Source organism: Hesperophylax consimilis, chromosome 1, assembly GCF_061612785.1.
Source record: "Hesperophylax consimilis isolate HC1 chromosome 1, BYU_Hcon_1.0, whole genome shotgun sequence".
NCBI classification, from domain to species: domain Eukaryota; kingdom Metazoa; phylum Arthropoda; class Insecta; order Trichoptera; family Limnephilidae; genus Hesperophylax; species Hesperophylax consimilis.
The window spans coordinates 24,998,056-25,013,339 of record NC_142836.1 but is presented as its reverse complement, the minus strand read 5'-3'; the positions used below and the strand labels follow the sequence as shown (position 1 = coordinate 25,013,339).

Sequence of the window (15,284 nt, the reverse complement as noted above, 5' to 3'; positions counted from 1 at the left end):
ACAGTATAAAATTATATAGAGATACTACTCACTTTAAAATAATGTTGATTGGTGTTTTTTTGTTATTTTTCTCTTGGATCCTATTCCTATATACACGGTGTCCGGAAACTCGTAGTACAAGCGGGAAACTGGAGAATCTACACCACATGGGGAACCCAAAAAAACATAAAGTTTTTTGATTTGAGCATTTTCAAAAAAAAAAAAAACCAAAAAAAAATATTTTTCGGCTATTTTAGGGTTAAAGTTTTTTCTGGTGTTTAGGGTTGAATAACAGATGTTTTAACCCTGCAGAGCAGAAATATTTTATGATTACACCGGGTTAAATGAAGGGTGATTTCAAAATAATGCTTCAAATCCGAGTTTCTTCATTTGTTTTACTTTCAAATAGTTTTAATTAGTTGGGTACTTTGATCTTCAGTAATAATTTATAAGAATTTGATTAAAAAAAAAAAAAAAAAAAATCAACTTCAAACTCGATTTACTCGATAACGAAAGCTCAAATAAAAAAAAAATATACTACAAAATCGACTCCAAATGTGATGTAGATTCACCAGTTTCCCGCTTGTACTACGAGTTTCCGGACACCCTGTATATGGGAATAGTTTTTATGGATCTATCCTGCTCTATATGTACCATATGTGTATATATTTTATTTTTTATTTAATAAATATTATTCTTTTTGAGGTATTATGTTGTTAAAATAAAAATTCCCAAAATTCCCCGTCCAGGGGAATATTCCCCAGAAATAAATTCCCGGGAATTTATACATCACTACCTACACTAGATATTCCACAAGGAATTCAATTTAGATAACACTTGATAAAGGTACAACCTTATCTAATATTTTATTAAAATCATTGATTTGAAATGTATTATCGAAAACGTCTGTACTTTTGTAAGTCATGTTATTCAAAACTTTCTCGTGATGAATACTCAAACAAGCAGTACGCATGCATTGATATCATATTGGTCTGTTAAAAGTTCAATGGAGTATAGGCCCTTCGTGATACTGCTAATTATAATACTCGACTTATTACTAGGCTTCGTACAGAGATCAAAATTAGGTTCGGGTTCCATTCTGATGTACTATGTGTAATTTTTTTGATTATTCAAATTTGATCAAAGTGTACCCTTTTTTCTTTCTCGCTAATAACTACTGTAAGTAGGCGTAACCAAGACAAAACGGTGTTTCTGAGTTACGCTTCGCTAGGACATCGCTGTCGGAAGTGTGTCTATATGTTTTTTTTCTGGGGAAAAATATGTAATGAGCAATAATTGTTGAATGTAATACTAGTACACATTGAATTATTTGGCGTGTTGGGTACAAACAAAAACTTGTAGAGAGTTTTTGGTACAAGCCGACGTAGCTTAGTGATTTAGGGTACCTGACCGGAAATCAGGAGGGTGAGTGTTCAATTCCCATCGTTGGCATTTATTTTTACTCCGGAGATATTTTCAATTTGTAATTTGTATGGGTACTTCAGTCGAATAATTATTGCTTATAATAATTTGGTATATATGCACCAATACTTACCTAATCCTAAGATTGTTTTCGTGACAGCGCGCAAATAATTGTTAACAAAAGTTGTTATTTTAATCTCAAAATTGAATCAATTATTATGTTTTAATGTTAAATTAAGGTTTGTGGAAATTGATGTCTGCTTAAATCTCTCAATAAAAAATCAAGTCTACAAAAATAATGTTGTAATTTGGAACCTACCTGTATTATTTAATTTAACAAACAAACAAACAGATGGCATTCTGTCTATTTCCGTAATTACCAAAAATCTGATTAAACGTGTTACGGATGGTAGCAATTTGACTAAAAGCGGGCGGTTGTGGTCCAAATTACGCCTTCCAAAAAAGCCGTTAAAAAGCGTGCGCAGTTATATCCGTAACCGATGGCATGTCTCGACAATGTGGATTGTTCGGGAGAAGCGAGTCTCACTTAAAATAGACATCAATGCTCCTTTATTAGTAAACCAAAGTGCACAGATGTTCACCGCAAGTTCACTGCAGTCCGTGAGTAGCTCTTTCATTGTACACTAACTTGCATCACTGATAATGGTGTAGGTATGTATCTAATTGTTTTTTTACACTTAAAGTCTCAACTCTTGTCCGCTTATCTATGATGGTGTTTATCAATATAGGAGCTCATGCATGCTGCATACACTATACAGTGGCTAGGGTAGAAGTGTTGAACTGTTACATTATCGTAGAAACAACACTGTCAGAACCTTGAAATTTTCAACATCATTAATATCTTTTCTAATAACGTTCCTACCGTGTTAATGACTAAGACTTGAAAGTTGTTTTGACGATTTACTAATGTAGGTATGCAATAATCTTTTAAACCTAACCTTTTATATCGATTACGCTACTGATACGCGATAATCACACAATGTTACCTCAATACGCTGCCGTTGGGTCATTTCAAATATTTTGATTTCATTCAGTGGATATGTATCTAGTAGGTATATGTATAGACTGAATGCATATAGAAATGAGATCCCTGAGGCGTATGTGTGGTGAAGCTATGTAGGATCGTGTGAAAAATGTGGAGATCGGCAAATAATGCAAGGCTGTAAGCTTATATAGTTTGGGTGTGTAGAGGAAATGAACGAAGAAATGAGTGTAAGGAGAATAAATGCAAATGTGATTGGTTTAAAAAGTCGGGGACGCGATATGGTGCGATCAAGTGAATCAAATACTTGAGTCGGTCCATATCAAGAGCCAGAATAATAGAAGTGAATCAAATACTTTAGTCGGTCCATATCAAGAGTCAGAATAATAGAAGTGAATCAAATACTTGAGTCGGTCCATATCAAGAGCCAGAATAATAGAAGTGAATCAAATACTTGAGTCGGTCCATATCAAGAGTCAGAATAATAGAAGTAAATCAAATACTTGAGTCGGTCCATATCAAGAGCCAGAATAATAGAAGTGAATCAAATACTTGAGTCGGTCCATATCAAGAGTCAGAATAATAGAAGTGAATCAAATACTTGAGTCGGTCCATATCAAGAGCCAGAATAATAGAAGTGAATCAAATACTTGAGTCGGTCCATATCAAGAGCCAGAATAATAGAAGAGTATGTATGAATGAGAATGAGACAAGGAGTGTGTGCCAGTGTGTGATGGTTAGTTAGTTAGGTAGGTATCTACTATGAAAAACGAATGCATTAACGCTATTTTCGTTTTGTATTTATTTCAGTTTACGTGTTATCATACAATAGAATTACGATGTTGTCGTTCTTTAAAGTGCCTGAAAGGGTACCTGAAAATATAGTGGACATTTTGTATAATTGTATTGAGCGGCGCCGAACCGAATACTATCGTTTCATTTGACATCGCATAATCGCGTTTCCCGCATGCACATTTCAATTTATAATAATCGGACCGCTGTTAAGTGCACGCCACCATCCTCTTCCGCTCTATCCCCGCTTCCCACCTCTCTAAATATACACATCTCACGTACTCACAGGACCCACAGTACACGCAATATTCTTGAGGTGAAGTAATGACCTGTCGAGGTACTCTGTCAAACTTCTATTAAATAAAACGCTTTAGAGCAGTGTTCGGGGAACCGTGGTACTTAAAGGAAAACATAAAAATGTTAATGCAGAAACCAAATAATTAATTTGCACACAAGTCTGTAATTATAAGGATGGCTAATCAAGGCCCCGTAGTAAGCGTTCAAAGATGGTTTGAAAGGGAGATATATAAGTACGAATGTTAAGGGGAGCGCGCTAATATTAAAAAACGATAACAATTAAGCGAAAATGGTGAAAATATTTAATAAAACACGACTCGTTTGAAATGGAGCTCAAATCTGTCGACCAATGCTTTAGTTGCATTTTAAGATACACTGTGAATTTTTTCGTGCTTATAACATATTAAATAACAGAGCAAGCTTATTTTGCAATGTTTTTTTCTAGAGGGGATTTCAAATATTTAACGTTTCGTCATAATAAATTTATAGATATTATCTTAAAAAATAACATTATTTTTTTTAGAACTTAAAAACTTAAAGAGTAAAAACTTGTTATAATTCGGTTGAAGAACAAATATTTTGCATTCGATTATTTTGTTCTCTAGAGTTCTTTTTGTTTTCCTGGTTCTATAGAATTGCAGAATAATTGAACACCATAGGAAATAGATAATATTACATTATATATGTTAAAATTTCAAAAACCATTTATTAGTAAGGTCACTATAAAAACTTGAACTCACTTCGGTTTCAAGTAATCAAATTCGGAATTCCTAATATTTAGTTTTATGTGAGTACCACACAATAGTCCCAACTGCTCCCAACCATTTGGGTGCAGTGGATCTCCAATTGGGGTATGTCGTGAGGATGGAAGTAGTAGGGAGGGAAAGGAGATGAGCGAAGAGGAATGTGGGGAAATAGGTACGAATTTGAATGAATCAAATTGTCTGCCAGGTCTGAGTATAATCGCGTTCGATCTTCTGCTTTACTCTGCAAAGAAATTTCGTGATAGTTATTTAGTTATGATTCGTATCAACTACTAACGGTGCTGTTATTATTCATACACAAAGGTATTATTCATACATGAAGGTGTTTATGCATTTTTCGCTTGCAATTAATTTTAACCACATCCGAGGTAAATAACATTATTATCTTTATTAAATATACGTATGCCTGCATTATAAATAGTTATTCGACCTTGTAAATCTCCTGGTTAAAATGAAACTACTTTCAGTAATATATATATTGTAGAGAAAATACGTAGGTAGTACATAAGTACATATACATGTTTTAATTTTTATATCACAAATACTCCTCAATCAACAAGGGCTCACTAATTGTTTAAGGTCTACTAATTCTGAAGGGCTACTGATTTTTTAAATATTTTTTTAAAATCTGAGCCTGTGAGGCTGGAGGTAATGATAGGAGATGGGGAAGATGCAGGTGGGGAAGTACCTTGCTATTCAGATCTGGTCACCAAACACGGCCAAAGCCATTTGAAGCAACGTTTCAATTCTTAATGGTGGTCTTACACCAGGACGATACTGAGAGTATTTTGCACTCCGGAACGTGTCGCAAATATACTATATATTATTTTAAATGAGTAATTTGTGAAATAACACAAATTAATAAAATAAAATTTGCTTGCGCACGCTGGGATTTGAACTCGCGACCTCCAGCTTGCTAGTTGAGAGTCTTACCCCTCGACCACGGAGGCCGTCAAAATTGCTACCCCTACCTACTATCTTCTAATGTGAATCCATTTAATCATCATACATTCCTTCGTAATTTAGGCCCTTCTGGAATGGTCGATAAAAATGTAAATTTAGCGATTATTTCCAATTCGAATATTTGCATTCCTAATGGACGGGAATGGAGACTAATGGACTCGGTCTATGAAATTTCAGCAAGAAAGATTGCCATCCCATTTCGCATCATCACCAACCAACCATCATTAATAATTCACCGCGGCGGGTTTCAAATAATGCTTTCCTCTCTTTCCTCCGATTGCAACGACATTACTTTTCTATGCACTGTGATTTACTACTACGGTAATATCAACTCTATTACGTTACATCTAGGTACTTTCATTTACGCTAGGACCTCCTTTGTTCTCGTTTCGTTTGTGTAATATATGCATTTGTTTTGGTTCATTGTAATAGAATAATAATAGTCATCAATGAGAACATTTAATAACTACATAGGTACCTATTGGATCGTTTTAAAATATGCACTTAAATAAGCACTTTTAAAATTGGAGGGCATCGCTTTACGGAACCTCCTTATAGGAATAAAAACAAAAAATCGATTCGGGTTTAGGGTTACGAGAAAAATGAGTATGGCTGATTTAATAAAATCCTGTTAAAAACGTGATGGCAAGCCATTTCCTAATAAAATATTAATACATTCAGAATTTACTGGAACACGTGTTTATGCAGCTGCGCATATCCTGATATGTGTAATGACGAAATGCGACAATATTGGAATTTTTATGAACACGTGTTCCGACACCCTTATAACGCATTCATGTTTTACTAGGAAATCTGTCAATTCATTCGTTGAAGGCCTGCAGTCCCGTTTTTAACAGGAAGATGAATAAAAAAAATTTATAAGATTTTTGATAAATTAGTTTTCTCCGTGCGGCAAACAATGAGTAATTGGAGTAAATCCTTTACTCCAATTACTTTATCTCAAACAAATCTTTAAATTGATGATCATTTAGTTTTACATTTCGTTTGTACTTAATGTTATTTAAATTTCATTAAGTTGGTACATTCTACATACACACGATGATGCGAGTTTGCATGTTCTCTGCTGAATAAATTACAATTAAAATTAAATAAAATTCTTACTACCTTTTCTTTCTAATTTTGAAAATTCTACTTAGGTAATTAACCCGCACTACGCAACCTCATGTTATATGTATTACATACTAGCATACCTCTTCAAACACAAAACTACTTTTGACAATATCCAAACTGCTTGTGATACTAGAACCAAAGGACATAATCTCTTACAAATCCCTTTCGCTAAAACAACTTTTGGCCAGAAATTTTAGATATTTTGCAACAAGGCTATATAATGCTCTCCCACTAGCCATTAGACTGAACGAATTTTTTTAAAAAATCTAAAACAGACATCAAGTCTTGGATCATCAGCCAAGACAGATCCAAGATCAAAAATTTTATAAAAATCCCCTCATAAGTATGTACTCCAAATAGATGCTGATTAACCAATTTATCATTTATTATTATTATTTATTATTTTTTATCATTTTCACAATGTCATTTAATGTAATGACATATTATATGTATCAAATAATATGTAAACATTAATTTATGTATTAAATACGTCTGTCTCGACACAGGTTTATCCTAGTGAGACAGACATCGAAAAAAAAACCTGTAAAAAAACTTTATATTGATAATAAAAATAAATAATAATAATAAAAAAGGCATATATAGACAAAATAAGACGATTTTTCACTGCCGCATCTGTTAATGCTAGGGTATTTGTCGTGTTTAAATTACAATAAGTTTATTTATTGTTTTGAAGTTTAATTTGTACAACTTAACTAGAAAAAATAATCCTCTTCATCTTCTCCATAAAAGGATCTATAAATATATGGCATCTGATCAACTAAAGAAAGTTCATTACCATTATATTATTCTCTATTATCGTCATTCTTCTTACTTTGTTCTATAAACTGTTGATGTGTGATGAGCGCCACTTGTGGGGTATGTGGACGGTGTGCCTTCTCATCAGCATTCCACGTGTGCTGCCAGTTACCATCACGTGTAGTAGATTGCCACTCGTTTCCTTTGACCGGTGTCTGCCTGGCTCACACCACAAACCCGACATCACACCTCAAGGCTTCAACCCGATACCATTTCAACACATACGCTATGTCAATAACCATTTGGATATTTCTTCATTTTATTTTAATTTTATTCTGACAAGCTAAAATTATTATATTATGATTTCAAAATTTGGTCCACATAGAAATTGTTAATCGCCTTTGAGGTGATTTCTCTCATAAAAAAACTCACTTCACATATTATAAATTACACAATCATAGATAGATATTGTACATAGATAAATAAATTTATTTATTTTAATTTAATTTATATTTCTTTTAATGATAAACTAATGTTTATAAGACAAGGTTTTTATGCATAGTACAAAGGATAACAAATTATTATAAGCAATAATAGATATATTTGATATTAAAAAAACTAGGTATATTTATAAATGAACACCCCCATAATGCACGCCTCAATAATTTTGTCAGCCCTCTTCCTGAAAACAGACTGGCAAAACTTTACCCCTCGAATGCATGAATTAAGAGTTTACGAGTTGGAAATAATATCCACTGTTTTTTTATTGAGTGGACAAGAGTGGGGAAGGTTCAGTGTTCACTGTTCAGTCTGTCCAAATGTCCACCAAGTGTCTGTTTAAAACGTCGATAAAACATTATGCTAATTAGAAATGGACAGTCGGGATCCAATGCTACGTTGTCTTGTCTCCTCGAATTCTGTGAGGCAGTCTGTCCATCTCACCGCATGCATTATTCACGATTTGTTACTAGATTCTAATAGATAGTACTAGGTACCTAAACCTACGAGTACCTACCTCACTACCTCATAAAACTATTTGACAGTCATTGAGAGGCGTGCTTTGAATACGCGTGGTTTACGATTTGGAATGTAGGCTAAGGATAAAAGATTATCGATAATATTCTATAAAATTTTCTACTATTGTGGCACTCAAGTTTGTCGAACAAAGTCGATAAATAATCTAGCATGGCATTTGGACCACATCGTGACATTAAATAAATCATTGAGCGGACATGCTTTTCCCCGTTTTTAGTCGAGTGAGTATTTTCGATATTTTTCTATGTTATACCGCACGAGAGTTCAAATTATCCGGAGCTGATGAAACTATATATATGGTATACACATTCAGCCTCACAACAAGGGATGGGTGTAGAAGTGGTGGAAGAAAAAGTTTGGGAAGCACCTGACTACTGAATAGGTTGTCAGTCGGTATCATCATGGTTACTGAGAGTAACTTCTACCGGAATGAAGCTTATGTAAATCACTATTTGATTAATACAGTACATAACAATAAACATAAAAAAATTCTCCAACCGGTCTAGTTTCGGATAATCAAATCATCTTAGGACTTTTGAGGATTTTTGGTAAAAAATTGGTTTTATCATACTTTAAATACGATGGAGTTCCATGTCACTATTTATATAAAATTTTATGTTCAATAAAATCTAACCCACATAAATGAAATAAAAATTTATTTGCCTACGTCGCGTCGGGTTTCGATTCAGTGACCGAGTTGTATTAATTCAAATTCATTTTCATGATTTTGTTTGATTTTTGGAAATACATATAAGACATTTAGATTCAACGTGGTGTTGTGTTTGTTTTCTGATTCTTTAATTTAACACGGCATTGTAAGGAGAAAAAACTGATACCATTGGTTTGGTGGGGTGAAACCCCATACCTTATTGCTACTTAAAAAAAGTTAATTTGACAACTGTTCGTAATTATTATGCATTTTTTTGTAAATGTTTACAAAATAATTTCGTGATATCGGGTACCAATACGAAATCGCATATAAGATATTCAAACATATTTTTTGATATATAAAAATAAATATTTCATTAGGTATTGTCACACCCCCCACATCACTAACACGCTTTTGGGATAGGTACCCCACAACAATAATTATTGCATTCTCAGTTACGTATCCGCGTAATTCGATATTCTTTTAAATCTAATTACGCGGTCTGCCGTCTTTGTCGGATCTTCATTTGTAGTTGGTAGTGTCCGACAGACTGGAGCCGGAGAGAGGGGAGACAAGTGCTCCATTCATAACATGAAGCACCATCTAACTGGTCAGGGCCGTATTTAGGATCTGTAGACCCTGAGGCTGACCAAGAGGTGCGGGAAACATCTTTTGGCGCCCCTATGGAGATAAAACCGACACTTGCGTAGAAAAGGTTGCGCGATGGGACGATGCTCTTGCACAGAACGACTCTTATTTCAACCAGCCTCGTGACTCATCGACTCTTTCCGCATGGCCTCCAAAACTCTGTGCTACTTTTATTCTCTCTCTCATTCTAAAATTGGCAACTGATCTATTCTAAATGCACGCTGTAACCTTGATCGCCTCGGCATAAATGCGGCCCTGTAAGATCTTCAGCAGATTTCTATTGATAAGCATGAAAGAATTTGAATTGCTATCGTGATACAGTTCGCTTATCCAGACACATACGCCAGAAGATACTAACATATTATTTTGTAGGTATCATGCATGTAATATAATAAAATGTAAAAACCCAATTTGGGCTTGAATTTTATATATTTCTATTTTACTACATACATTTTACAAATGATTACAGATTACAATTTACATAGATAATAAACAGAAAATGTAAATTATCAGTAAGTGTATATAAATAGGTTTATAGTAGAGTTAGTGAACACCTCACTAGGAGAACCTGTGTTGAGGTGTTCGCACATATTATTTGATATTCTGCCGTCATAAGTAAAAGCTGTCACAGATTCTCAAGGAGGATACTGTGATTCCACCCGTAGCGGCAGTATTGAATATTATGTTAGTGGCAGTTAAGTTGAGTTGATCGTCGTGATTTTATTATATAGACACAATGTAGTGAAAAGAACAGAAAAATAAATACTGCTTGAAGAGAACTTAACGAAGCAGTTGAGACGAAGATAATAAAACAAAAACAAAAAACACAAGTAAATGTATTTTATTTTTATTTTATTTAGGTATAAATAATAATAATATATATTATTTATTACAAGTTCAGTTAGCGGTTAGCGGTTACTGGTTTCATTTTTATATATCCATGACGCAAAGATAAATTTTAGACCCCCCGGAAAACTCGGCAACCCCCCCCCCATCTTTTCATCCAATGTCGTCAAACGGGATTCCAAGGGTGTACGGAAAAAAATTAAGTAACCCTAAACCGGGTGTGAAATTAAAAATAATTTTTTTGTTGTTGTTTGATTACCGCACAAAAATGCCAACTGCCAGTGAGACTATTGCAACACCAGGTTGGAGTATGTTGTGAGGCTAAAGGAGAAGTGAAAGAGCAAGGATTAAAAGTACCTTGTCATTATGATACATCCATTAAACGCAGTAGATTCCACGAAATAAACGGCTAGTGAACTACGTATTGCATGTTTTTATACCTACGAATAAATTGCTAAAAACACTGCTTTTGTATGTACCTACTGAGGCACAATACTTATGTATTGGAAGATTTGTTTTTTAGAATCCCGTTGTTACAGAAATGGAATAAAACCACAGTGTTCGCCGAATAAATAATAGGTACATTGAATATTTACATTCTCTCTAATGGTACGTATACATTTACGAACCGAGCCACGAATTACGGGAAGGGAATGAAGCAACTGCAAGCGGCGTTTCGCGCCATTTGCGGTTGCTTCGTTCCTTTCCCATAAGTTGAGGTTGAGCTCGACAGTTCGCTCGCGTATGTATACGTAGCATAAAAAACTAAGTAGGTTAATAGGATCTTCATACAATTGCATTTTGCACTTCTTTTATATGCCTTGAAGTTTTGCTCTTTTAGCCAATTTAAAGAAGGTTTCCTTTTTATACATTATTTTTTGTTGTTATTATTTATACTTTATATTACAAATGCAGTTTTTCTTATCTCAGGGATATTTTTATTATTCTGTCGTGTTGCCAAGATGACGAATATAAGTTTTTTGACCTTCGTTAAATTTTTGTTATAATTTACAAAAATATATCTGTATGTTTTAAGCATAGAATAAAGAATACAACACTAGAAATGCCTGCCGTACAAATTTGATGGAAACAAATGTGCCACTGGCTTAGTACCTTTTGGTTTTAGACCATTTAACACGCCGTCTGTCTCTCTTACACTTACCTGAATTTGTATATCGCCATCCCATTTGAATTTCGTCATCATCGTGAAGCACAGTTTTGTATTGAAATATAGACCTAAATTGGGTCTATAATTGGATCACGAGACACGAACACAAGGCACTTCTTGTGTTATTCATTGTTCTATGGTTTAAGCCGTTTAAGTCAACAAAAACTCTCTAAATTTCATATAATTTGATCAGCTTTTTTTTCTGAAATTTCTAGGGTTATAATTTTCAGCCCCTAAGCGTTATTTTCATCATGATATTTGAAGCTTCAAAGTGTCAATTCAACTCTCACAAAATAAGCCATTTGTTTGTTCTAAATCTTTAATAATAGTAATGTAATATCAGCTACCAGTCATGATATTATATTCCTTTGCTGTACGCCTTTTAGAATCATCATTGACCAAGTTCTTTTCACTATTTCTTACGTGTAGGTAGGTACCTTGAGTAGATGTATGTATTTGCCGAGCTCTTTTCTGAATATATTTTCACGTTTAAGAAATTTCACTGCAGTCAGTGAACTGTTGAACTAGATTTTCTTCTATCTGTTCTTCAAAATGCAAACATAGTTGGTATCAGGTTTTTTGTACTAGGTACCTATAATAATACATTATATGGAAATGGCAGTAGTAAGTATAGTAACTGTTGATATTCGCGCAACCGCTATAGAGTAACCGTTAGAAATTAGTTTATTCGAATAAACTGTAGGTAAATACAGTTTAGGGGATGTGCCAATAATAAATACCTTTCCCTCTTACCGTATCAAAATGCATAGATAACAAAGGTAAGCATAATCAAATGAGGTGAATATGTTGGATAGTAACTGTGTAATCAGTTAGGTATTTCCAAACTTTAGCCTGTTTGAGTAGAAATTGTGTGAATCAGTTATTTCTAAATCTATCCATTTTCAGTGGCGTAGCTATATCATTATCTGGGGGGGGGGGGGGGTGACCCTAAGGGTGGTGGTTGAAAATTTATTATAAGGTTTTTTGGGATCTCTTCTTGCCAGAATTAACTTATTGCTTACATCACATTGATAAAAGAGATGATGCAAATAATATTGTTGTATTTTCCTAGAATTAAATCGAATCCCTCCCCTTTAATAGTTCTTGCCCAAGTTTAATGAACAATTAACTTGTCTATAGAAGGTTTTTTTTTCAAGCATTAGAAATTTATTTTCTGATTGATTATATATTCATTATTATACAGTCCCACAAAAGTACCAGTTTTAAAAACTTTTCCGAAATGGGTAAAAAGTTATAAATTAAAACCAGAATCGTCGTAGAGTTATGGGGCCCAGATAGAGGCAAAAAGCCTCCGGGATGGTGTAGGACGTTATTTTCGTAGTGGTGATTACAGCAGTGTGATTTTCCTGTGACTCAGTGGTGTAGCGTGAGTTACCTTTTCGCTATTTTCCAGAACTAAAAAAAACGTGTTCTTGCAGCCAATTTTTTTACGTAGTTACCTATAATCTACACAGTAAATAATTTAATATGAATTGAGATATATATAGTAAATTCGTCAATATATTATAATTTTATAAATTGGCTCAAATTGTTTAATTATTTTGCAGGTCATTTTTCATCTCTTATTTTAATGTTTAAAATCATTACTGCTACCTAATGACTAAATAAAATAATCTAAGAGTCTGCTACTACATTCCCGATGTTTCTAAAAATTAAAGATAAACCTATAATTTTTCCTTCTTTGAAATCTAGTAATATTTTTATCATACCTGAAATATTGTGAACAAGGTACAAATGGCCTGACCATTTTTCATCTCTTATTTTATTCAAAGGCATTTGAATCGTTTCTGTTAAAATATTCACGGTGTTATATTACAGAAAAATCAAGGTAATATCTCCAGAAATGATGAAATAAGATTTTCACGGCTATATTTATTAGATAAGTATTATCGTCATATATTTCTACATTTTTATCTAAAAAAACATTGTGGCGCCCAAATTTTGAACCTGTAGGTACTGCATACGCATGTTTTTCGTTGAATGAAAGTGCATAATTTCCTGTACGCTGCATTTGAACGATCTGCATAGTTCTCTTTCATACTAAGTAAATCGTTTAGCAGTTGCATAATGCAAAATTGCTAAATCTGAACGTTTTAAGTGCAGGAAGACGAGAGAAGGGAAACTACACAGCTCTGAAATTAAACCGATGTTTTAGGTTGCTGTAGGTCGTAAATACTTATAACCGGTTCAGCCGCAATATTCCTCGTGGCGAAGTCACTTCAGCTGGCAGTACAGACGAGGTAGTTGATCTCGAACTGTCAAATAACGAATTAACCGTAAATTCAAACCACTTTACAAGAAAAAAAACTGATCGTCGATAATAACATAGTAGGTTAATAAACATTAATCATTTACTGTATATAACTTTGGACATATCGCTCTTAAACATATAAGACGAACGTGTGCTTGGCAAACGGGTATCAATAGTTCAATAATAATAAATGTGTATCATTGTATACAATGTTTTTACCACTTTACAACAAGTTTCGTACACCTTTGGTTACCGTAGCTTCTTACAACTGCAGAAGGTACGGTTGTACCCAAAACCGGTTAACTTCGATTTTAAATAAGGTACCTACTGTATACAGGATTATTAAGCATTCGTCACAAATTTTCTGATTTCCATTGTTTTTCAATATCTTACGCATCGAGAATCGGCGTTTAACGTTAACGGGTCAAAAAACAAAATGGCCATTCGATGCCTTTGTCACACATGAATTTCTGCGAAACAACCAGGCCTTATAAATGGTTAGGTACTCATTTTCAAAATGCAATCATTTATTATTTTATATGACTATAATAATTTTATTGATGAAGCACAGACCTGATTAAAAATATATATTATCGGGTGTTGCTTTTGTAGGAAGGCCAATATTTAGGTAGGTAAGTACTGTCGTTGGCGATACAAATCGATGATGGTACCAAATTCCAAAATATTTTACTACTTATCTGTATTAAATATAAATGATTTATTATTACGATTTTATGTTTGTTAACTTTCGAATGATCTTAATCCGCAGATGACAAACCATATTAATTTATGGCAAAGGCTCATTGATTTGATACCACAGACAAAGGCTCGCTGTAAGTAGCATTCATTGATTAGATTATTACTTAGCAACATAGATTATTATATTAGTTAGTCACCGTGGACTATACCCGCTCCAGATAGTGTTTTGCGTTGAATGAGTGTAAAAAAAAGCTGTGTGTATTATACTCCTTACAGTTTATATTACAGGGTGCAGCAAAACAGACAGTGCAGTTCTGAAGGGCCGTTATATTCCGTGTGTTGGGGTAGTAACCTGGGAGGGGTCTCATTTTGTCGGGAGGGTTGTGCCGTTTTCAGTCGTTACAATGGTTTGGTCCGGACCCAAGGCTTTGCCGTCCGCACGTTTCTTGAAAATGGCTTTTCTTTCGTCGCCACCCAGCGGGCCTTCACTTCAATCTTGCGTGCTCACCTGATTTGAGCATTTGCGATTTATTCATGAAAAATGAAGGAAAATGTTTTTAAACATCGGCCTAACACCTTGGAAGAACCCAAGGATCGAATTCGGGAGGAAATCGTAGGTGAGTATTTCTCAAAAAAAGTGTACATTTTGGAAAAATAAAGTGTGCCTACAAACAGTTCAAAAATTTCACATGTTTTTAATTAATCATACAAAAAAAATATGCACCATTTTGTAGAATAAATATTAGGCTTTAAAATATCGAAAAATAAACATTACAATCGTATCAATTCGCAAACATTTTAATTTTTTTTTAAATATCGATTTTTACCTTCCATACAAAATAAAATTGCCACCCTACCCA

The 15,284-nt window shown here is 33.9% G+C and overlaps 1 protein-coding gene across 1 annotated transcript in view; it reads left to right on the top strand.

The window, feature by feature from the left end:
- LOC149426516 (uncharacterized) overlaps window positions 1-15,284 on the top strand; it is an 89,515-nt gene that overhangs the window by 41,684 nt on the left and 32,547 nt on the right. The gene's annotated exons all lie outside the window — the stretch shown is intronic.